The 23,336-nt window shown below is 37.3% G+C and overlaps 1 protein-coding gene across 2 annotated transcripts in view; it reads right to left on the bottom strand.

Annotated features, from left to right (window-relative positions):
• The window catches only part of FBXO34 (F-box protein 34), an 82,645-nt gene extending 60,004 nt beyond the window's left edge, over nt 1-22,641 (bottom strand). Inside the window, exon 1 of one of the 2 annotated variants that reach the window (XM_063091476.1) lies at nt 22,499-22,641. The gene's annotated coding sequence lies outside the window, so the exon portion shown is untranslated. Of the gene's footprint in view, nt 1-22,128; nt 22,237-22,498 lie in introns of those variants that run through there. The other variant, XM_063091477.1, reaches the window with a different exon arrangement.
• Nucleotides 22,642-23,336: the final 695 nt, after the last annotated feature.

Below are 23,336 nucleotides of genomic sequence, written 5' to 3'. Positions count from 1 at the left end.
AAAATTAAAAAAAAAAAATTGAAGAAAGGAAATAAGAACAGTATTGAGGTGGAACCTATAGATTAAAAGGGACTTAAAAGTCATCACCAACAAACTACAAGGTAAAAACCTTACGTGAATCCTGATTCAAACCATTATCAAAAATACTATGACATTTGAGACAAATGGGAAATTTAAACACTGGATATTTGATATTAAGGAATTGTGGCTGTGTGTGTATGTGTATATATATATATATATATATATATATATATATTTTTTTTTTTTTTTTTTTTTTTTTTTTTTTTAGAGAGTCCTTACCTTTTAGAGATATAGACTAGACTGCAAATAAAATAATATCTGCTCTCGGATTTGCTTGAAAATAACTCAGGAGGGGGATGTGGGAAGGGAACAGATGAAACAAAATTGGGCATGAGTTGATAATTTCCTCTTTGTTGAAGCTGAGTGATAGGTACATGAGAGTTTATTATACACATTCCATCTACTTTTGTGTTTGAAATTTTCCGTGATAAGTTAGAAAGTCAAGCATTTACAAAATACAAATTTTTAAATAAAGAAAAACGAGTCATTTAAACATGATACCACTAAGTTTGATATATCTGGGTTTTAGAGAATTTGATGATACTAAGACTCAGAACAACTGGAGGCAATCTATTCGTTCTGTTAGGTGGGATAATGGCATCATGGACATGAGGAGAATGTCTTTTTTTAAAGATACATACTGATGTATTTAAAGCTAACATGGCATGGTTTCTAACCAGGAAACCTAGTTGAACCTATGTTCAAATAAGGGTCAAGATTTGGGGGAGGGAGAAAAAGAACCACTACATAAGAGTCTAATTCATTTAACTCACCTGAGTTTTGCAAACAGACAGCAGAGGGCATGGTGAGGGCAGATTCACAGACTTCTACCATAATGGGGGCATACTTAGGCAAAAAAAGTTTGTTTGGGGAAAATAATTATTTCCTCCTGCCAGTCCTCCCCTAAACATCAATTTATCAAAAAACTTTCAAGATTTCTGAAGTCCAAGACATAGACTGTTAGTGTGTGTTTTGTATGGCAACAAAGCTTCTTTAACATCCTGACCATATGATTCTAATTGTACACAGAGTTTCTGGGAGTGAAAATAGTATTTTTTTCATTCCCAGTTTTCTGGCTGTGCTTCAAAATTTCTTTTTTTTAAATCAAGTTATCATTAGCGAGATGTTTGGGGGGGGAGAAGTAGCTTTTCAAAGACTTTTACAAAAACATTTGTACATACACATAGATACACATTTCAACACTTCATGTAATCATACCAAGTGTTCTTTGAATCTATAATAAGAAAAACACAATCTGAAACTACCCAATCCTATCAAAATTTCTGCTATGGGCTATCACCACTATATCTAAATCTCATAATTGTTATCATTGGTAGAGAGCAAAGGAAAATTAACACCTTCTGAGAATTTAGGGTATGTCAGCATTTAATAAATATTTTTAACTAAATCCTCTTAACAACCCTAATGGGGGGGGGGGTACTATTGTCCAAATATTACAGATCAGAAAACTGGTGCACTGAGAGACAAAGTAACTTGTTAAGTAACTTAGGGCACCAACTAGTAAGTGGCAGAACCAGTATGTGAACCCAAGCAGTCTGGCTCCAACCGTTGGGCTGCTCTGCTATACTACCCTTTACCCTAAAACCTTCCATTCTCAACACAGGAAAGATGACTGTACATTTCTAGACCCTGGAACATTGACCTTCTTCAAAATCTTAATTTTCTTTGAGATTTTACATTCTGTTTATTTATTTATTATTTTTTTTAACTGGCTGCTCCTTTAACAAAATTAAACTATCTGGAAAGAATTAACACTGCTATTTAGGCATTAGCACCACTCACCAAGAATAATGGGGACCTCCTAACTGCTCACCCTAATGCAAAGCATACCAGCTGACAGGCTATGTCTGGTATAGAGATCCCAAATCAGTTTTATATTGCTTCACTCTTCAATTTTAATGATTAAATCAGTATCAACCATCTGTAACATGAAAGAGACAAGGAAACAAAAAGGAAAAGAAATGTGACAAAGGAGGAAACAAAATGTGTAACAACAGCATTTGTTAAAAGCCACTTAATCAATACTCCTGTGAACATTCAAGATGGTGCATCCATATAGCAGAACAAATAGCTTTGAAAAAAGCAAAAAAGAATGAAAAAAAGAGTCAGAAAAAAAATGTTAAGGCAGTATAAGGTTTGAAGTTGTTGAGATGAAATGTAGAAAGCAGACAAAAACTGAGTCAAAAAATTATCAAAAGGAGACCCAGCATCAATCCAGGACAGGTCAGCAGTTGATTAACAGGAATTCCAGAATGAACAGGGAAAAAAATGAAGGGAAAATGTTTTCAAAGAAATATGAATTTTCCAGAGCTAAATGATTAAATAGGTTAATAGATTATAGAAACCTTCAGAGTAACAGGGGCCACTTAGTGCTCAAATAAATAGAAACCCACACCAAGACATATCATTGGGAAATTTCAGACAACTAAGATAAGAATTCTATTCCCAGCCAAACTTAACACTGCAGTTTAAGAATAGAATGAAAATATTTTCAAACCTGGAACAACTCAAAATTTACCTCCCACATATTTTGCCTTAGCATGTACCCCATCAAAACAAAGCAATAAAACAAGATAGAGGAATATATGGGAAACAGGAACATACTGAAGGCAAGTCACAGGATGTCAACTGAGTAACAGTTCTAAATAAAGCACAAAGATTGGAGCAGGAGGATAGGGAGCATCAGGGGTGGGAAACTAGGAAAAAGGGAGACTAGAGATTTGATACTATCTTTAAGAAACTGGACATTTTAAGGTTATAAAAGCAAATAATATAAGCAAAATAATACAACTGAGAACTCTGATATGGGGAGGTAACAATAGCACCCTGTTTACATTCAGGGAACTACCTTTTCACCTCCCCCAACACATGTGATTCAAATGGGGCTGACCCCACACTCATCTCCAAGGACGGGCATGTGACCAAGATCTAGCTATTCTAATCCATTCTCTTCTCCTTGCTATAGTGACCTTTTCAGACATAAAAACATAGCCTAGAGCCATTACTGGTGTCAGGAGAGGATAAACAGGGAAGATCCTGGGGAAAGAAAGCCAAATGTAAGAAAACAGACTGATACAGCAAGAGAACAATTCCTCAAAGCAATGTGTGAGCACCTGGATCTAAGCCTACTTTATCCTCTTGGACTTTCAGTTCCTGGAACCAATTTCCTTTTTCAATTATGACTAACACTTGCAAGGATCCCTATCTAAATACTCCTCTCACAAAGCAGGAAGTCAAACGATACCATCTACTGTTAGTGAAATAAAGATATAGTATTACCAATACGACTAGAGAGCTGCAAATGATATAACTGTATCAAAAAGAAGGTGGAGAGTATGGTAGTGTGTTGGAAAATAATTCTTCATGGGTCTTTCTACATGTCTTGAAAGCAAGGCACTCTTTGTTCTGTACTATATTTTCAAGGATGTTCATATAGCAAACAGCCTGGAAAGACAGAAATGATATCTCCCTCCAGAGCTTACTGCCCATTATAAAATATTTGGAGGGCTGGCCAGTTAGTTCAGTTGTTGTGAGTGTGGTGCTGATAACAACAAGGTTCAGGGTTCAATCCCTATACCAGCCAGCCAAAAAAAAAAAAAAAAAAGCATCAGGTGTTCTCCAGTAACTAAACCCACTACATTAACAGGTGTTATCTGGCCCTCTCTGTAATGCCTTGTGGGAAGGCTCAGGAAACTGGTACATAAATGGTGATACTCTGGCTACTGCTATTGCTGTAATAAACTGTACTGTACTTTATCTCTGACCCAAGAGTCTTGTATCTTCTACAGCTCCACCAAACTGTGGCAGGCTAACTCGTTAGCTTGCAAGTAGGGTACAATCTCAGATCCTTCACAGTTCTTGACAGGTGATAAATGGGAGCAAAATATTAACTATCACTGAAGAAAATCAACAGATAATACTTAAAATTGACAAGTCAAGAAATGGAAATATAAGCACATTAATATGTGAGTTTATCACTACAAGAATAAAAACCAGAAACAACTGAAGTGGTGCCCCTGGATAGAGAGAACTGAGGTGGGGAGGAATGGGGCAAAAGGACTATTGTTCTCATCATAAGTGCTTCTGAACCCTTCCATTTTTTCTCCACCATGAACGTGTATTTGAGGAAGAAAGCTTTGCTGGCTACTTCAAAGGGGGAGAAAGTATACTAGGGAAACTTTTTCTAGTTATTTTCATCCACTAAAATTGTGTGGAAACATCAAGAAAAGGACTTAATTGAATATAATGTTCTCATAACAAGTTCTAGAAGGGAAAGACTCACTAATGATCATCTCATGCCAGAAAACAGTCTCAATGTACTTCTAAAAAAATACCTAATGTGTTGCTCTGAAAAGTTTTTTTTAATAAAATAAATAAAATGATTCTACCAGCTATCTACACAATGGCATCCTACAGCCTCTCCTCTACAGAACACATTACTGGCTTCAGCATATAAATCTGTATGTATCCTTACACATAATTTCCTGTAATTGTAGATTCTAATTTACCCCTCCTAAAACACCATTATTTTAAAACTGAAATGAAAATTAATTTAAGGTACTGGAGATAACCAGGTATAGTCTGAGGCTCCTTAGAAAAAAACAAAAATATTTCTACGGCAGCGGGAATAAAATATGCCCTATTACAAGAAAAAAATAGATAAATTGCTAATTAAGGTTCGGAAAGTAACTCACATTAAAGAATCAGAATATTCTAATCAAAACTTTCAATTAAAAATTATTTCATATGGTAGGCATAGGAAGACTATTTTCATTAGTAAAATTTTATATAAATTATGGGGAAGTTTTTCTCTTAAAAAATCCAGAACAGGAGCTGGCCCGTGGCTCACTTGGGAGAGTGTGGTGCTGATGGCACCAAGGCCAGGGGTTCAGATCCCTTCATGGGGATGGCCAGTTAGCTCACTTGGGAGAGCGTGGTGCTGACAACACCAAGTCAAGGGTTGGGATCCCATTACCAGCCATCTTAAAAAAAAAAAAAAAAAATCCAGTACAGCAAAACCTATCCACTGTCTAGCCCTTCTACTCCTCCACTAAATTATACTGCCTATACAGCTATACAATCATAACTTTTGCCTTCCTGCTGCATCTAATTTTTAGAGTAGATTAAGGAAGAGCATACAAATCCCACGCCAGAGATAAGCTAAATTGTTCTTGAACTAAACTAAGTATGAGAAGTAGAAGATCTAGTTAGGAGACAACTCTGGCCTCCTGTAAAATATACACCACTACTTATTTATTTAAATTAGTATTGGTTAACTTTAACATAGCATTACTCCTTCAATTTCAGTGGGTTCATTCAATCTACTAAGTCATGGGAAGACAGAACAAATAAAAGATAAAGGTCTCTTTGAGACATTAGTGTTCACTAAGCTGTTCCTAATTTATTTTTCACCTCAAGGTAGTCTTCACTAGGAAAGCATTTTATATAGTGAAGTTCCTCTGGAGGTCAGACTGTCTGGATTTGAATTCCATTTCAAACATCTAGTAGATAGGCAAGATGCTTAACCTGTAAAATTCAGTTTTAAGCAAGAAAAAAGGGACAAGAATAATTACCTCATAGTTGTTATAAATTGAAATAATATATATAAATGCTTAGCATAAAGACTAGTACAAATTAAGAAAGAAATAAAGCTAGCTATTAATATTGTGACACCTCACTTTGTGGAAAACTCCCTCCAGTAGGAAGAGATGTTCCATTTACACACTGTGGAACACACTCGAACCTAGAGAGTTGTTTTTGGTGGGGTTTTTTTTATTGTTCCCTATCCCATTAACTAAACCACCACTGAAAGCTATGAAAAGCAACTTCAGCAAAAAGACACTACAGGCTTAAGGCAGACAATGTATTTCAGCAAGCCAAAACTCAGTCCCTTTTCCACAATAGAATATATACTCCTTAAATTTAGCATAGGTTTGTCTACTTTGGTATCATTACAAAACCGTGGTCTCTAAAAGCAAAAATTTTAAATTATTTTAAGTTTTTAATTATTTTTAAAATAAGGCTAATAATACTTCTAAATACAAATATTTAAAACATAAACTATTTTATTGGGCCGGCCCGTGGCTCACTCGGGAGAGTGCGGTGCTGATAACACCAAGGCCCCGGGTTCGGATCCCATATACGGATGGCCGGTTCGCTCACTGGCTGAGCGTGGTGCTGACAACACCAAGTCAAGGGTTGAGATCCCCTTACCGGTCATCTTTTAAAAAAAAAAAAAAAAACATAAACTATTTTATAGCTAACTTTCTTTTTATTTTTGTCAGCCGGTCAGTACAGGGATCAAACCCTGTACCTTAGTGTTATCAGCACCATGCTCTAATCAACTGAGCTAACCAGCCAGCACTTACAGCTAACTTTCTGTGACATTCCTTCCTACCTTCACTCATGCAACAAATGTTCTCTGAGCATCTATTAGGCACTTGGAATACAGTGAATAAATAGACAAAACCTTCGAGGAACATTCTGGTAGTGAGAAAGACAATAATCATAAGTAAATTATATAGAATATTTCTCAAGGAGATAACTGCTAAGGGGAAAAAACAGACTAGGGTAAGGGGGTTTGGTAGTGCAGAGGACAAGGGACAGTTCCAATTTTAAAGAATGGTCAGCATAGACTTCCTTGAGAAGGTGATATATGAGAAATGAGTCTAAGGAGGTGAAGAAATTAGGCATGAAGATTTATCTAAGGGAATAGTGTTCTGGGCACAGGGAATAATAGACAATGCAAATCCTAAGGCAAGCACATGTCTACTTGACTGACCGATAACACCACAACCAAACAAATAAGCAAAAATGTCAGCTATTGCTATTAGTTTCTTAACAATACATCCCTCTCTCTCCAAATAATCTGTGCTAGCAAAACAAAACAAAAATCAATTCATAAATATTTATTCATTCAACAAATGTTTACTGAACACCAACCATGTAGGCATCACCTCCAGTGTGAAGGACACAGAAAAGAACAACAGGCACCACTGTCTATTCTAAGCCAGAAAGACCTTATGAAAGGGCCTGAGGTTGACTGCAAAGTCCATTTAATACGCAAATGGAATACTCTGGCCTATTAAGCCTTCACTGTTTTTCCCCCCTATAGCAGAGATTTACAGAAATTTGACCTCCAGATAAGTGGGATGATAATGTACTAAAACTATCTAAAAGTCCCTATCTTTAGATCACAGATACCAGGCCCTCAAGTTTCTTTACCTAAAAAAAAAAAGAAAAAGAAAAAGACAATTTCAAAAGTACTAACAATGACATTATATTAATATCTACCCCCCCAACCCAGAAGGGCCAAAATATTGCTATTGGGAGTCTAACCATTTTTCTATCACTTACTATGATTTTTTTTTTTTTTTAACTTAAGTCCGACCAAAAGCTCATATAGAGATAAAATACATGTTAACAACACAATAGTCTATTTTAAAAATTAGCTTTAGCAGAATACATTTTATACAAATTATTTGAACGCATTTAGCAACTGGAGAATAAAAAGTGAGAAAGTTGAGAACCACAAAAAATATATATATCATATAAAAGAAGAAACCAAATGGGATACATCTATTGGTTACTTTCTTTTCAAGATAAGTTGAAAACATGTTTCTACACGTTAAAGAATATACATGAGAGAAAACAGAGGACAAAAAAATTTAATGCTGAATTAACCTTATGCCCTAATTTATTTTTTCATTAAGATTAACTCCTACTTCCCCCAACTTAGCATTACATTAGCTACCTGTGTAGTCTATGTTTTTAAGGCACTGTCAATATGTTAAAAAAGAGAAGTACTTTCTCTGCCTAAATGTCCTATCAAGCAAATTAGAGCTGCCCTGTGATAATTTTTTACCTCTGAGATTAGCAAATATAAAAAACTGTCAGCAAGCATATGGAAAAAATAGGTGTACTCTCCAACTGCAAATACTGACACAGCAGATTCCACTTCTAGGAATTTATCTCATAAAACAACATAAGAATCAGGTTATTCACTGCAGCATTATTTAGAATAGAAAAAAGTTAAGCCTGAATTTCCCAACCTCCTTTGCATTCAGATGTGGCCATGACACTAGTCCTAGCTAATGACACATAATTGGAAAAATAATTGGAAGTGCTGTGAAGTGGCAACTTCCAGAAACCTTCCTTTAAAAAGGCTGACATGTAACCTTTGCCACTTCTTGCATCCTGCTGCTTGGAATGGGTTGCAATAGCTGGAGACCCAGCTAGGTCAGTGAGGATGCCAGTAACACACACAGAACAGCAGCAGCATAGAAAGAGCCCAGACAATTACAAAAGTGATGGAGGGGGGCAGGGGAGGGAGGGAAATGAGGATAGACTGGATGGCTCTCTATCTTGACTACAACATTTGTTACACAGGTATATACAACTGCCAAAACTCATTGAACCATCCGCTTAATATCTGTGCATTGTACTGTATTTATCATGCCTCAATTTAAAAAGAGCAAAAGGGTAAGAGAAAAAGAGCAACCCATGAGTGCTATGTCAGCCCTAGACCACGTATAAGAACTTATATAAGAGAAGTATTTTTTGTTAAGAAACTTATTTTAGGTTTCTATCACAAATACATTATGTACCAATAAAGAATGTCTAAGTCTAGCTACTGTTAAGTGAAAAAAGGCAAGGTAACAGCATGTAGAGTATGCTATCATATTTGTTTTTTAAAAAGGTAGGGAGAATAGAACATATATACTGGAAGAATAGATAAGAAACTAGTAACATTGGTTGCTTCCAGAGAGAAGAAAAGCCCGCCGGAGACAGAAGGAAGAAAACGCACTTTTTTTTACCTTTTGTGTTTTGAACCATGTGAACACATTATCTAAAAACTAAATGTTCTTTAATCCTATTAAATACTCATTTTAAATTTTTTTTGGAAATTTTGGTATATGCAGATTGTAATGAATTGAAGATTTATATTAGATGCTGGTCTCAAGATGATCCCCCATTGAACTAATTACCAGAAGAAACACTAGATACAAAAATGACAAAGAAGAAAAATGACATATTGAAAGCGGGAAAGTGGAAAGACAATGCTGAGAACTATTCTTTTAAGGGAGAAGGGCAAAAAAACCTTTCAACCAAAAAGAGAAGCATTGGGGTAATTCTGCTGTTGAAAACATACACTATATATCTTTTGTTTTCTCATTATCTGCTCTTGGTGTAGAACAAACAAAAGCAGCTAGATAAATCAAAAAGGCCAACAAGCCTTTTCTCTGATTAGCTGAGGGAATCATATAAAAGGTTCTTTCTTGCTAGAGGAGTAAAAATTTTAAAGAGTTACAAATATGAACATTTGAAAGTCTGTGAATCAGATTAGAAATTGAAATAAAATGAGGATTTCTGAGAAATGTATCAAAATGACTTTAGATAGTTTTCTAAACACTTTTTAAAACTATGCACATATAAACCCTATTAACATTTTCATGGCATAAACAACAAAACAAGACTTACTCAAAATCTTACTCTTAACTAGACCACTTAGTTTTGAGTCAGCTGCCCGAGTCTTGGCCTATTTTTGTGCAGCTATGATTAATGTATATAATTTTATATTCCATTTTCACATATTCATTTGTAGTAATGATTACAGTTAAATTACAAAATAAAAAATGTTCCTTTACTTTAGAAATATCCATAAAATTTTAGATTTTCCTTTTTGAAAACCCTGTTTCTCATACCAGTGCCAAAAGATGACTATCTAGAACATAAGGTATAAGCCACCAATCTTCTATTGACCCATCCCAATTACAAACAACTTCTTAAGCGATAAATACATACATTAAACCCCATAAAGGAGACATCATTTATACCTTCTAGCTGACAGTAGTACAAACATCAAATTGTTTCTAACAGGGTTGGAGGGTTACAAACAAAATCACTAACCCTTTAGAAAGTTCTAGTAACTAGCAGGGAAATTTCGTTTGGGGCCTCTGGAACACGTGTAGGTACAAACAATAATCATTAACCCTTTCAAAGTAAATGCTCCTGAGGGAAAAGACCACACTTTCCAATACAGTTTTTTGTGTTATCCTATAAAGCAGAACTTGAGCAACATAGACTAAAAGGCCATTCAAATGTAGAAAGCTCAAACTAGGCACACAATTAATGTTTGCTGACTGAACTCAACAGTAACGGTTTAGAAACAAATACAATGCACGGGAAAATAAAATCAAAATTAAGTTTTACTTCTTTTAATAAGATATCTACACTATAACCATACAATACAAATGGCAAACTTCTTAAAGAAAACAGTAATTTCACTGAGGTTAACTAATGAAGGCTTAACAGAGGTTAACTAATGAAGGCTTAACAGGGTTTTCTTCCAAAGGAGGAAAAAACTAAGTTTGGGTCTGCCAAGGATATTAAATTGAATTCATGTTGACTCTTCAAGAATGGTATCACTGTTACTTTAATAAACCAATAAACTAACTATTTATGCTTTGTAAGTGGAAAACTGGGAAGTTACACTCATTTCTTAAAAACTGGGAAGGGGAAAAGGTAGAGATTAATTTTCTCCTAACTTCTAAGTTATCAATTTGTAGGGAAAAAATGGAGTAATCAAATTAATTTCATACATCGCTCTCCGAGAATACTAAATAAGCAGTACAAATACAAGAACAGAGGTTACTCAAATTCAATTCTAACCAATTTTGATTGAATATAGAGGTCGCTCTTGATTCTACACGTAATAAAGGTTAGTAACTATCAGACCAGTCCTTAAAGGACTTAATTCAAGAGTGCAAAACCTTAAGACTCTTGACAGATTCTGGATTATGTCTGTAGTCAGAAGGTAATACGTATTTAAATAAGATCCATTAACACGAGAAAAGTTCAACAAGTGTTCAGTTCAACAAGTGTTCAGTTCAAGGAATGCTTGGAAACACTAGGGACACATGAAAAGAACTTTAATAAAATAAAACTGTAATATTTAAGTAGTCCAACAAATGAGCTACCAAGCAGACTTTAATTTTCAAATTAATTATATCTTTTAAAGAGGCATGCTTCCCTTCTTTTTATGTCCCTTAGAAGGGGAAGCGGGAGAAATACCATCAAACATTCACAAAGGAACAATTCTTAAGTGAAGCTTTACAACTCTTCATACTTCATTTTAAAATAGGACAATTGAAATTCAAGCAAGATAGACAAGGTAAAGATTCACAAAATAGAAACAGTAAGAACCAAGGTGATTTTTTTGGTAACATATACAACAATATTTTAGGCGACTGAGAGCACTCATAATACAGAGGCTAAGTCCCTAAATCAAATAAAAGAAGAAAATTTTAAATAATTCATTTTTCACTTGCACTCCCTTGTTCATCGCAGCTCTATTTACAATAGCCAAAACATGGAACCAACCTAAGTTTCCATCTACAGATGATTGGATAAGGAAAATGTGATATATATACACAATGGACTACTACTCAGCCACAAGAAAAGAACGAAATTCTGCCATTTGCAGCAACATGGATAAGCTTGGGGAAAATTATGTTAAGTGAAATAAGCCAGGCACAAAAAGTCCCCACTCATAATGGAAGGAAGAAAGGAAGGACCACAATAAAACACTGAACTTTCAGAAGGAGAGAAAAGACCTATAGTTACCAGAGGTGGGAGAGGGGGGTAAGCCAGGAACAGAAAGAGAAATACCACATGTCCTCACTCATAAATGGGAAGACAGACAGATAGAAGGAAAGACAGATAGAAGGAAAGACAGAAAGAAAAGGAAAAAGAAAAAGACCACAATAAAACGTTGAACTTTCAGGAGAGAACAAAAGAGACCTATAGTTACTAGAGGTGGGAAAGGGGGAGCAAGTTAGGGAGTAACCGTATAAGGGTCCCAAAGAATAGTTATGATTTGTAATGATGAACATGCTAATAATATTGATTTGATCATCTCATACTGTACACAGAATCATCTCTGTACCCATAAGTTTTTTAAATAAAAAAATAAATAAGTAAAATAATTCATTTTTTAGATTCAGAAAGAAAACAGTAACTAATAAGGTTTAAGTTTTCACCTAAATTTCAAGACCCATCAAATTGTAAAAACGAAAAAAAAAAAGTAGTTCTAAAATTTTTTTTACTGGAATTTAAATATAAAAATATTTTATACTATATAGTCTTCAAAAATATATGCAACTGGAATGTAAAGTTACATTTTAATTTGAAGAAAAGTTATAAACTTCCACCAGCTAATAAAACAAAAATGTAAACTCTCCAATAAAGTTAATATTTACTTGGACTTTATCAATTTTATTTAAGATATTTGCCAAAAAAGGGGGCAGGGCAGGACACACACAAGGAGTTAAAAAAAAAGGATAATAATAGACAAAAGAATAAATTCTTAAAAACTGCTATTTACTAAAAGAATATAAATAAGATCTGTAAAACTGTACTGTGAGAATAAGTGACAGAAGTTAACTAATGCACTTAGCAAAAGGCCTGGCATATAAAATATACTATACTTTTTCAGTAAATAATAAAAAGGCCTTGAAATTTTACAACTTAAAGGTTGGTATATAACTATTTTATCAAGCTAATCATGTTACATGTTAAATAAAATACAGGCATAGAAAATGTCTAATGAAAGATAATGATTCCTTAAAGTATAAAGCTCAAAATCTACTTTGGACTTATTTTCAGGATACATTTTGATAGTCCTTTTGTCAGTAACCCAAAGGAGCTAAAATAATATGATAATGGTTAGAGCTCTTCATTTAGGAAAAAAGACAGCCTGAATTCAAGAAACCTATTCCCTAGAGCTAAAGTGACTGGGGTTTGTCGAAAGTACTGAGAACCTCCAGAGAATAATACTGATGACTGAATTTGAAATACTTGCCCTACTTTGGAAACAAGTTGGCCTCTCCTGGCTCCTGGACAATAGAGCAAATGTGTCCTTTGAGACTTCCTTATCAAACTCAAATTTCATATTCAGAAACTCCAGCTAATCAATAACTCCCGTATGTAGTTCCAAGAATGATTTTATAGCTTCAAATGAACTATTCTATACACAAATTTTTTTTAATTTTCAAAAAGCAAATGAACACTTTTAATACACCAACTCCTATACTGAATCTGCTAAAAGGTGTCTAAGTTAACCAGCAGAGTAGAAAACAAAACAATTTCAAAAAAATTTAAAGCTACATATTTAAATAGCCCAGCTATCTCCTTATTAAAGATTAGGAAAAGCTAAATCTTCAATTACATGCCTACAATTTAGGGACATAAGATATGAAGCTTAGAATTTAGTAGAGGAGATAAGCCTTATTACACATGAACAATTAGAGAGCAATAAACAGCAGCATGTAATGAAGTGCCAAAGTGCTAAGTGGCTAAGTACTCAATATACACCATAGGAGTTCGAGGAAATGGAAAGGTTATTACAGAGGAACTGAGGAGTTCAAGGAGCTTTTACGGGAACAGGCTTCTTATAATGGATGATTACATTTGGAGAAACATAAAGGGGAAGGCAAGGCTGGGGAAACTGCCTGAGTACTAGGTATGCTACAGAGTGTCCCAGAAAATGGAGAGAAAGGGTGGGACCATCTAATGAAGTCTTAAGACTTTTGTTCGGTGGCTGGCCAGTAACAGGAACTGAACCCTGGACATTGGTGTTATCAGCACCACACTTTAACCAACTGAGCTAACCAGCCAGCCCCTTTAAAAGCTACTTTAAACATGATGTTGCAGAAACCTTGAGAAGGTTCTTGTTCAGGAGAGTAACATCATCCCAGGGGAATTTTTGTCCAATTAACCTGGCAACTATGTACAAAAAAGATTGAAGGGAGCAAATAATGGAATTATGAAAACAATCACAGTGACAATTATGGAAATCTAAATTCAGAATGATTGGTCTAGATCTGTACTAGCCAATAGAGCAGCCACTAAGCACAGGTGGCTTCTGAACACCTGAAATATCACTAATCTGAGTTGAGATGTGCTTTAAGTATAAAATGCACACTGGATTTCAAAGAGTTCATATGAAAAAGACTGTAAACTATCTCAGTTTTTTTTTTAATATCAATTATATGTTGAAATCGTGATGTTTTGGATATATTATGTTAAATAACATTAAAATTATTTTCCTGATTTTCCTTTTTTAATGAAGCTAACTAGAAAATTTTAAACTTATGTGGCTCACATTATATTTCTGTTGGACAACACTGCTCTAACAAAAGTTACTTTGATTCTCTAACAAAACTTTTTATTCTCTAACAAAAGTTTTGCTCTAACAAAACTTTTCTGATTCTCCCATTCCCATTATTTGAAACATTTTTTAAAATGTACGCACTAATATGTGTACATATTTATAAATGACAGATATACATATACCTCTGTACTATTTTACATACATTATAAAATGCATGTAAAAATAAATGCTAAAAGGATGAGAAAAATAAACAGAAATTCTAGTATTTTTTTTCTTTGCAATCCAATGGACAACCCCACACATTCCACACAGTAGGCTTAGAATATCAGCACAGAGACTGAAAGATTCACTAAAATTTAATGACTGGTTGACTATAGGAGCAAAGGAGAAAAGATGGACTAAGGATGACATAATGCACATCTGCTATTCGCTACTGGGAATTCACTGGCCCTTGATTTTCCCTAGTGAATCCACTCCTCTCTCAGCATGCTGTTCAGGTAAGAATGACCCTCAGCTCCAGAGAGGTAGGCCCAGGCTGGATAAACCGATCAGCATATCCTATTTCTCTGGCCTTGGCGGTTGGTTCAGAAATGTCAATATAACCCAAAGTTAATGAGACACAAGAAGACATTTCTTGGGTTTCTGGGAACAGAAATTCTCTTCTAGAAGTGGTTCATAAGCTGAGGCTCACAGACCCTCCAAGCATCACTATCCTCCAACTGAAATTTAGCATTTCCTTCTACCATGAACGCAGGTACTACACCAGAACAGTATTAGCAATACCTGTCACTCTGTCATCAGTAGAAATCGCAGGTATTTTCCTATCACATGATCATTGGTTGCAGATATCTCCCAACAGTGATAATGCTCATTACCACTCAGAAATGATTAGGCTCACACTAAATCTTTTTAATAAGGAAGCACATATTACTCTATCACAATTTTTAAAAATATTTTTATAACTGTAATTTAACATAACTGGTTTTCTTTGTCGTCCTGTGTATTTTCCTTAAAAATACTTCTCAGATAAGGAGCCTATAAGCTTTCAACTGCCAAAAGGGTCTATGGAACAAAAAAGGTTCCCTGCCTCTCCTTCCCTTCCTCTGGACTTGGGACTGAACTACAACAAACATGCCATGACCACAAAGGGACAAATACCAAGAAAGCCGAGCTCAAAAAATAAACGAAAAGATGAGGTCTGATCATGGAAGGACAACTGAATCAAGCTTCACCTTTAGACTTTTCAATGTTGTGAGCCAGTGAATTTGAGTTGGTTTTCTGTTACATTATCATAAAAAAATCTAAATGATAGTTGCTTTCACTAGTTTCTACCTCAAAAAACTTGAACAATACCCATGTCTTTGGACAGAAACAGCAAAATTAGAAAAGGCTTAACTTTGTCACACTGAAGGAATCTGGAGAAAATGAGTTCAGTTTTTCACGAACTGAGTATACTGGAGACTCAGACCAATCAAGTTCTCACATGAACTTCTTGAAGCTAAGGTTTCACATATGACCTAAGTGTGGACAAGAAAACATACCTGCATAAAATGTGGAAGGCAGAAAGAAATAACATGAAATGACAGTTCTACCCAAGGAAGTTAAACTTCTGCCAGATTACAGTGGCAGTAGCTTTCTGATTCAACAACATGGTTCCAGGGTCTGTGATGGCAATAGCCCCCTTAGCAGGCAAATTCTACATTGTCATCCTGAGGTTTGTTCCTAGAAGGTCATTTTATTCTAATCTGTTCATTGAGCCCAAAGTTTATGTATCTTTCTCTCTCAGTAAATCCAATTTGCTACAACTACTTAGAGCAAATGCTCTTACTACAGATTCTTGAATGGTAAGTGCAAAGAAAACAGGGATATACAAAAGAAGCATTTTCTTAGGAGCTAGAAACCTAAAAATTAATAACTTATGGATATAGATGTAGGTATGACCTGCTGAAAGAGTAACAACTGAGAAGCCTTAAGAGGCAAAGGCTGGACTATATGGAACAATAAAGGGTCAAGAACAGAGCTTTAGACAGTCTGGATCTGGTAGATAAAGAATTGCCAGCAAAGTTGAGAAATCAGACGTAAGTGAAGAACCAAGTGAGAATACTTAAAAAAAATAAATAAATAAAAAATAAAAAAAAGGATGTCTTCTACACAATTAAGTACCAAAGACGACAAACAGGATAAAGATTTAAATAAAAGATCGACTTTTCACATTACTTCCTTTCGCAAAAATTGTCACTGGGTTCAGAAGAATACTCGAACTCCCTCCAAAATCTAGTCCAAACCACCCTTGTCTGCCACTGTCCATTTAAACCAAAGCTTCTAATCAGTCTTTTTTTTTTTTTTTTTTTAAAGGATTTTCTCTGGATCCTTAAATAAAGGCCTGTCTTAATCCAGTCAGGTTGCAATAGTAAGATACCTTACACTGGGTAATTTATTAACAGAAATTTATTGCTCACAAAAAGATCTAGGCATCTGCACATGTGGTGTCTGCTGAGGGCCCCTTCCTCAGAGATGGCTAGTTCTTGCTATGTCCACACATGGTGAAAGGGGTAAAGGGCTCCCTCAAGCCTTTTTTATAAAGGCACTAATCCCATTAATGAGGACAGAGCCCTCAAGATCTAATCAACCACTAAAGGCCCTACTTCTTAATACTATTACATTGGGGGATTAAGTTCCAACATACAAATTTTGGGGGACACCAACATTCAGACCACAGCAAAGCTCAATTCAAGACCTACACCTAGGAAGCCTTCTCTGGAAGTCCCAGTCGCCTCCTCTAAATTCATGTAACATTTATTTCTCTCTCTTCAGACAACTAACTAAAGTATAAGCTTAAAGACAGCAGGGGCCATGTTCTTCATTTCTTTATACTCTGAACACCAAACATAACGCCACCCAAAAGTGCTGCTAATAAAGTAGGTCCTTTGAACAGGAAATTTCCGAAGAAACTGGTGGAAGTAAGATTGCAGGGGATTAAAAAGCTAATTAAATTAATCTGAAGATACATGAAGGAACTGTTTATGATAATGGTAACGTTCTGCATCTTGACAGCGGCATGGGTTACACAGATGTACGAACTTTTTCAAACTAAGGGAATGGTATACACAGACTTGTACATTTTACTGTATAGAAGTTTTACCTAAAAAGCAACTAAACAAATCATTAATAACAGACATACTGAAGTATCTAGGTGTACAGTATACTTAATTTGAAATACAATAAAAAACATAAGATTGACTGATGAATGAAAAGAGGGATAAGATAAATAGGTAAAAAGCAAATACAGCAAACTATGAATTACAGAATCTAGGTATTTAGGTACTCAACATACAAACAATTCTTTCACTGTTCTGTCATGACTGAAATTTTTCACTGTAAAATGTTAGGAAAGAAAGCAAAGACTGGAAATGAAGGCTATGAGAGGCTCAAGTTCATCAATTAAAGAAAAGGATGACTTTAAAGAGAAAGAAGGTATGTACATGCCTGAGAAAGGAAAGAGAACAGATATTTGGATTATCCTTCTTCTACCTCTAATTTTAGATCGCCTACGTAGACTAGTTCTGGCCTTGAACACTTGTTCTTTCCTAAAAGAAAGTGCTAGCTCACTAAATTCCATTCACAATCCAGGTCTGTGGAGTCTAGGCCTTTGTCTGTCTTGGGCCATAATAATCTATTCCCTATTCTTTTTACCTGAGTTCCATAAACTGACATTTAGATGAAACTTCTGGCCAATCTGGAATGATATAAATGGTTCATCCTCTTGGCCCAAATTCTAGCCTCTCAGACCCAAAGCCCTCCATGACAAGGGAATGTTAAGGTCCTTGCAGCAAGGACATTTCATCCATTTTCACAGCCCCTGGCTGAGTACCTGGCACAGAGGTACTCGAATGTTGGATGAATGAAACCTGTGCCTGATAATAATGTAATAATTTACACAGTGCATAGTTCACATTTACACCTACAATATACTGAGGATATGAAATGTATAAGCTAGATTTCTGAAGCTGAATATTTAAAAAGGGAAGATCTAGAGCCTCTTCTATAAAGCACTAACTAGAAGAAGGAGTTGGAAATGAAAGGTTGATAATTTCGTTTAACATAAGAAACACCTACATCTTCATTATTAACACTCTCCTGGATAACAAGAGTATGCTCATCAGCTTTAAAATACCATAAGCATGAACTAAAGGAGAGAAAATAAGTTATGCAAAGAATTGACAGGAATTCAATTTCCAGATGACCTAAATGCCTTTGGAGTTAATCTGTTGTTTTTTGTTGTTGTTGCTTCGAAAGGACTGCAGATTATGCACTTGCTGAATTTTGCTTTTGTCACACATGACCTAACAAGGAAGGCATTCATTATACCATAGTAGCTTCCCCAAAGTATCTGGTTCTCAACAGCTGCAAATTTTGGAAGATAACACTAAAAGATGTCTCTACAGATAAGTATGTTCTCTCTCAAACAAATACTAAAACAAGATTGAAGTTTACTAAAATATCAAGTGTCCAAATTAAACTAGATGAGCATAAATTAAGTTTAGAAAATAAAGTAGAAAATTTATAAGAATTTAAATCCTTAATACGTTATGTTGAAATAACTGATCTAATACACAGATCCTAAGGAATTTCTAAAATATACCACTCTCATTCTTCACATTTGCCTTTATCTGTGAGGAAGATGCCACATCACTAATGACTGGTTGATTTAGAATGCTATAAGCAAATAAACAGTCTTAAAACAATAAGCCCAATCGCAAATAGATTTCCATAATACCATTTATAAGAAGTAAAAGCTGGCCAGCCCCGTGGCTCACTCAGGACAGTGTGGTGCTGATAACACCAAGGCCACAGGTTTGGATCCCATATAGGGATGGCCAGTTAGCCCACTGGGTGAGTGTGGTGCTGACAACACCAAGTCAAGGGTTAAGATCCCCTTACCGGTCATCTTTAAAGAAAAAAAAGAAGTAAAAGCTCCTTCCCAGACTCAAAACTGCAAAGCGTGGGTGAAAAACATCCTGCCAAAAGTACAAACAGACTGTAAAAATGTTTCATAAGAGTTATGGCTTGTTAAATAGTTATACAATGATACATATTAGCTGGGAGGTTTTTTTTGTTTTTTTGCAAGGGGGGGGCAGCTGGCAGGTGCTGGGGATCAGAACCCTTGACCTTGGTGTTACCACACCGCACTGTAACCAACTGAGCTAACCAGCCAGCCCTAAGCTGTTTTTTTAATACATGTCATTGTTCCTGAGTCACATCAGATATATACACTAAGACATTTACTCTCCACCTATTAACTCATTTTCCATAAGGAAAAATAAAAACTTCGTAACTGCTAAGCAACAGAGAGAAAAAATGCACTGCCAAGCAGCAGCTATTTTATTCATCATTAACTATAATAGGTCTTTTAATTCACATTTAGTTTGACTTTCATCCCCTTTCCAGTCACACTAGTACTCTTAATTTACAGAGCCATGTAGCCTACCCCAGAATGGCTACTACTTGGTAAAGACACATCCAAGTGTACTTTTTGTACCTCTTTCAATTGAATTACCTATTATCTTGCCTCAATCCTTTCATCTTTAAGAGTAGGCTGATTAAAACCACCAATATCAGCAATTACATGTTAATTCAGTCTTTCATAATCCAAAAGTTCAAATTTTATCTTTAGAATCTTCACTCAACATTGTCACCATACAATTCCCAATTTCTTAAAAAGGGGGGAGGGGGAGGAGGACAAACAACTTTCAGTAGTACACACAATGTTGTCAAATTCCCAAGGTTTAAGATTTAAGAGAAAGCCTTGTTTTGTGAACTTCCAGTCAAATCCAATAGGAATTAACAGGTAAATTTTGCTTTCATTTCCTGTAATAGGCATAGTATAACTTCCATCTGCATGTTGATGCAAAATCCAGAGAGACAATATCTTATCAATCACCTTTAAAGAGTAGAGTAGGAAGTATTAGAAAACAAAACAAAAAATTCCCTACCATTATAAGTCAAGGTCAGTGAAGAAGGATTGAGAATACCTACCCAGGATAACTACCCAAGCTTCCTGCTCAAGACCCTAATTGTAATTATGTTTCAATTTTAAGCCATCTACCTTTTGAACTAGATTATATTTACATGATTCTACAGAGAGGAGGAAATTATTAAAGTACTGATATGCTGGAATACATGAAGAGAGTCAGTATGGCAAGTGAATAGCTTCTCTTCTGGTCTGATCTCTTTTGAAAGCTTTGGAAGAAAAACAATATTCATAGACAAATCACTTTTTAAAAAATTCTGTATTTCACATTTGAAAGCACTACAGACAAAATTTGTTACCTGTTCAGACAAGCAGTCCTGGGATATGTTATTATATTAAGTTATAGACCAGTCTGCATAAGAAAGCAAGAAAAAGGCTTGTTGCTGAGCTATAACCATAGAAGACCCTCAATTATCCATGATACCATATGGTGAGACAGGGACAACCTGGATAAATGAAATCCTCCGGTAATTATTATTTAAGAAGAATGCTGGATTATTTCAAACTCCCCCCCCCCCTTTTTTTAACAAGACAAAAAGTTCATTTAAATTAAGCTAAAATAAGCTCTCCCTCCCACTGGCTACTCTGTTACAAAAATGCTAACAAGCAGACAGATGTCTAGCAAAAAAAAAAAAAAAAAGTTAAGGCAAACCTAATTACATCTGGTTCTATCCTCCACCCGCCCCCCCCCCCCCAGCAACTCTGATCACAAACCAAACTACGAGTTAGGTTCCTGAAAGGCACTTAAACATCCAAGCCCTCCCTCCCAAAATTTCCTACTCTGATTTAGATTTTTCTAAATCAAATGTGCCTTGTATTAAACTGTATTAACTATAGGAAAGCAAAGTATTTCAGTCCCAAAATGTATTTCTTCGACATATTTTAAGATGGCTAAAGCAGGGAGACTGGAAAAAACGAGATCAGCTGGAAGGCTGTCCTTTTGTAGAAAGAAATTTACATCTATAAGTGCAAACAGCCAGGCTCCGTCTGAGGCACCCCTCCTTTGGCTACTATCTATTCTTTGAGGGCAGCTGTGAGATAACCTGAAATATTTTCATCTGCATACAAGATGTCCCTACTTAACTTCTGCCTTCCTTCTTTCACCTGTGAGGACACCTCCCCCCCACTGAGCTTCAAGAGATCTGGTCTCAGGCCATTGTTCTGGGGCTTGTACCTCCCTCCACCTTCTCTCTTACATATACTGTTATATAAGCTTTGTTCCCCATTAGGAAATAGGAAATTACTCTTATGATTCCTCTGTGCTTTGCCCCTCCCAGTATGTTAAATAATAAAATTTGTTATGCCTAAACTAGTCAGTGACTTTTGTTAATGAAGCTTCAGCGGTGAAGTTTTCCCTTGGTCCCTACAAATGCTCGCTCGAAACGAAGTCAAAGAAATTGTCAATCATTACATTAAAATTGTAAAACGCTGATCTCGAACTCTGATTCAAATCTGCTGCGATTCCAGGCACTGATAGAAGGCTGAACTTCCTTCTCCCCTGTGGGTCCTCCCGGCCCTTCCGCGTGCCAAGGTCCCCACCCGGCCTGCAGTGAAGTCACGGCCCATCTCCTGGAAACCCCTGACGTCACAGACACGCGAACCCACAGCACTATGACTTCATCGCGGACTGGGGCGAACCGTAGTCAACCTGCGCCAGCCCAGACGCCAGGGAAGCATCCAAGCCTCCTTCCCGCACAGTCCGGAGGAAGGTTAAGGACAAGCGCCAGCTCACCTGAGCTGGGACAGGGAAGGACGAATGGCCGCGCCCCGGGCGGGCGCCACCCGGTCGACGCGACCCCCACCCAGAGCCCGACTTCCTCACCGGCCCCGGTGCCGGAGGTGGGAGGGCCGGCCCGATGCCTGCTCACGGCCTATCCGTGATCTCCTCGGCTTCAGCCCGGACCCGGACCCCGCTCCAGCTCGCCACCCGCCCCTGCGTGGTCCGCGGGGGCGCTCAGCCCGTGGGCGGGAAGAGAGCCGCCCGGAAGGAGGCGCGGGCCGCCGGGGTCCCTGTCCACACGCGCCGGTCGGGTCGAGAGCTCCGGCCCCGCGGCGGCGCCCCTGCCCCCACCCGCCCCGCGCCCCGGGAGCACAGGCGGGCGGCGGGAGGGGGCGGGGAGCGGCCACGGTGGCCGCCGCCGGAGCCCGGCCGCTCTGCCCTCGCGCCACGCCCCACCCCGGCCCCAACCCACCTGCGCTCCTGCCCCCGCCGGGGCCTGGCCCGGAGCTGCGATAGCCCGACGCGGAGGCGGCGGCGGGAGGCCTGGCTCGCTCCGCACGGCTAAAGCAAACCGAGCACCCAGCGCGGCGCGGCGGAGCCCAACGCTCGCCTCGAAACCCATTTGTTTGGCTAAAACGGCGTGACGTCACGCGCCGGCCCAATAGACGGCGGGCCGGGGGAGGGGTCGCGGAACCAGCGAGTCGCAGCGCCCCCTGCCGGACGCTGGGAGCGGGAGGGGGAGCGAAAAGGGAGAAAAGGGTGAAGTATCTGCAGGCCCCCAGGTGGTGGGAAGAGTGAAAGCTCGAGCACGCCTGGAGCCAGAGTGGTACTAACTCCCGGGTTCAGTTAGCAGACATGACAAGTTTACTAATAATACTCCTGGGTGGATCTGAAGCTATAAATAGTAGTCGAGACTGTTAGGAGATTGGGTCCCAATCTCGGTTCTGCTACTAGCTTGGAAAGCTGGGCTGCAAAGTTCTGATTTGTAAAATGAAGGTGATGGCAACGATCACAATTCCTTGAACTTGTTAAGACAAATGAACAGATATGATGTTGATGAGGAGGGAAGAGGGAAAAGGAGGAACTGGTAAAGGGACACAAAAGTCTATATTGTATATTAATAAAATAAAAATAAACAGCACCCCCCCCCAAAAAAATAAATGAATAAGATGAAGGTGTTGGGGTCCCATCTGACTGTCATTCTTCTTCATGCAAATCATGGCAGGAATACCTATCAGAAAGTAGATCAACTTCGAGGTTGTTGATCTCAAACTGTTAAAGTCTGTAGAAGCTTAAGGGATTGTTGATGA

The sequence above is a fragment of the Cynocephalus volans genome, chromosome 3 (assembly GCF_027409185.1).
Source record: "Cynocephalus volans isolate mCynVol1 chromosome 3, mCynVol1.pri, whole genome shotgun sequence".
NCBI classification, from domain to species: Eukaryota; Metazoa; Chordata; class Mammalia; order Dermoptera; family Cynocephalidae; genus Cynocephalus; species Cynocephalus volans.
Note: the sequence above shows the minus strand (reverse complement) of the source record. Positions and strands in the feature narration are given on the sequence as shown.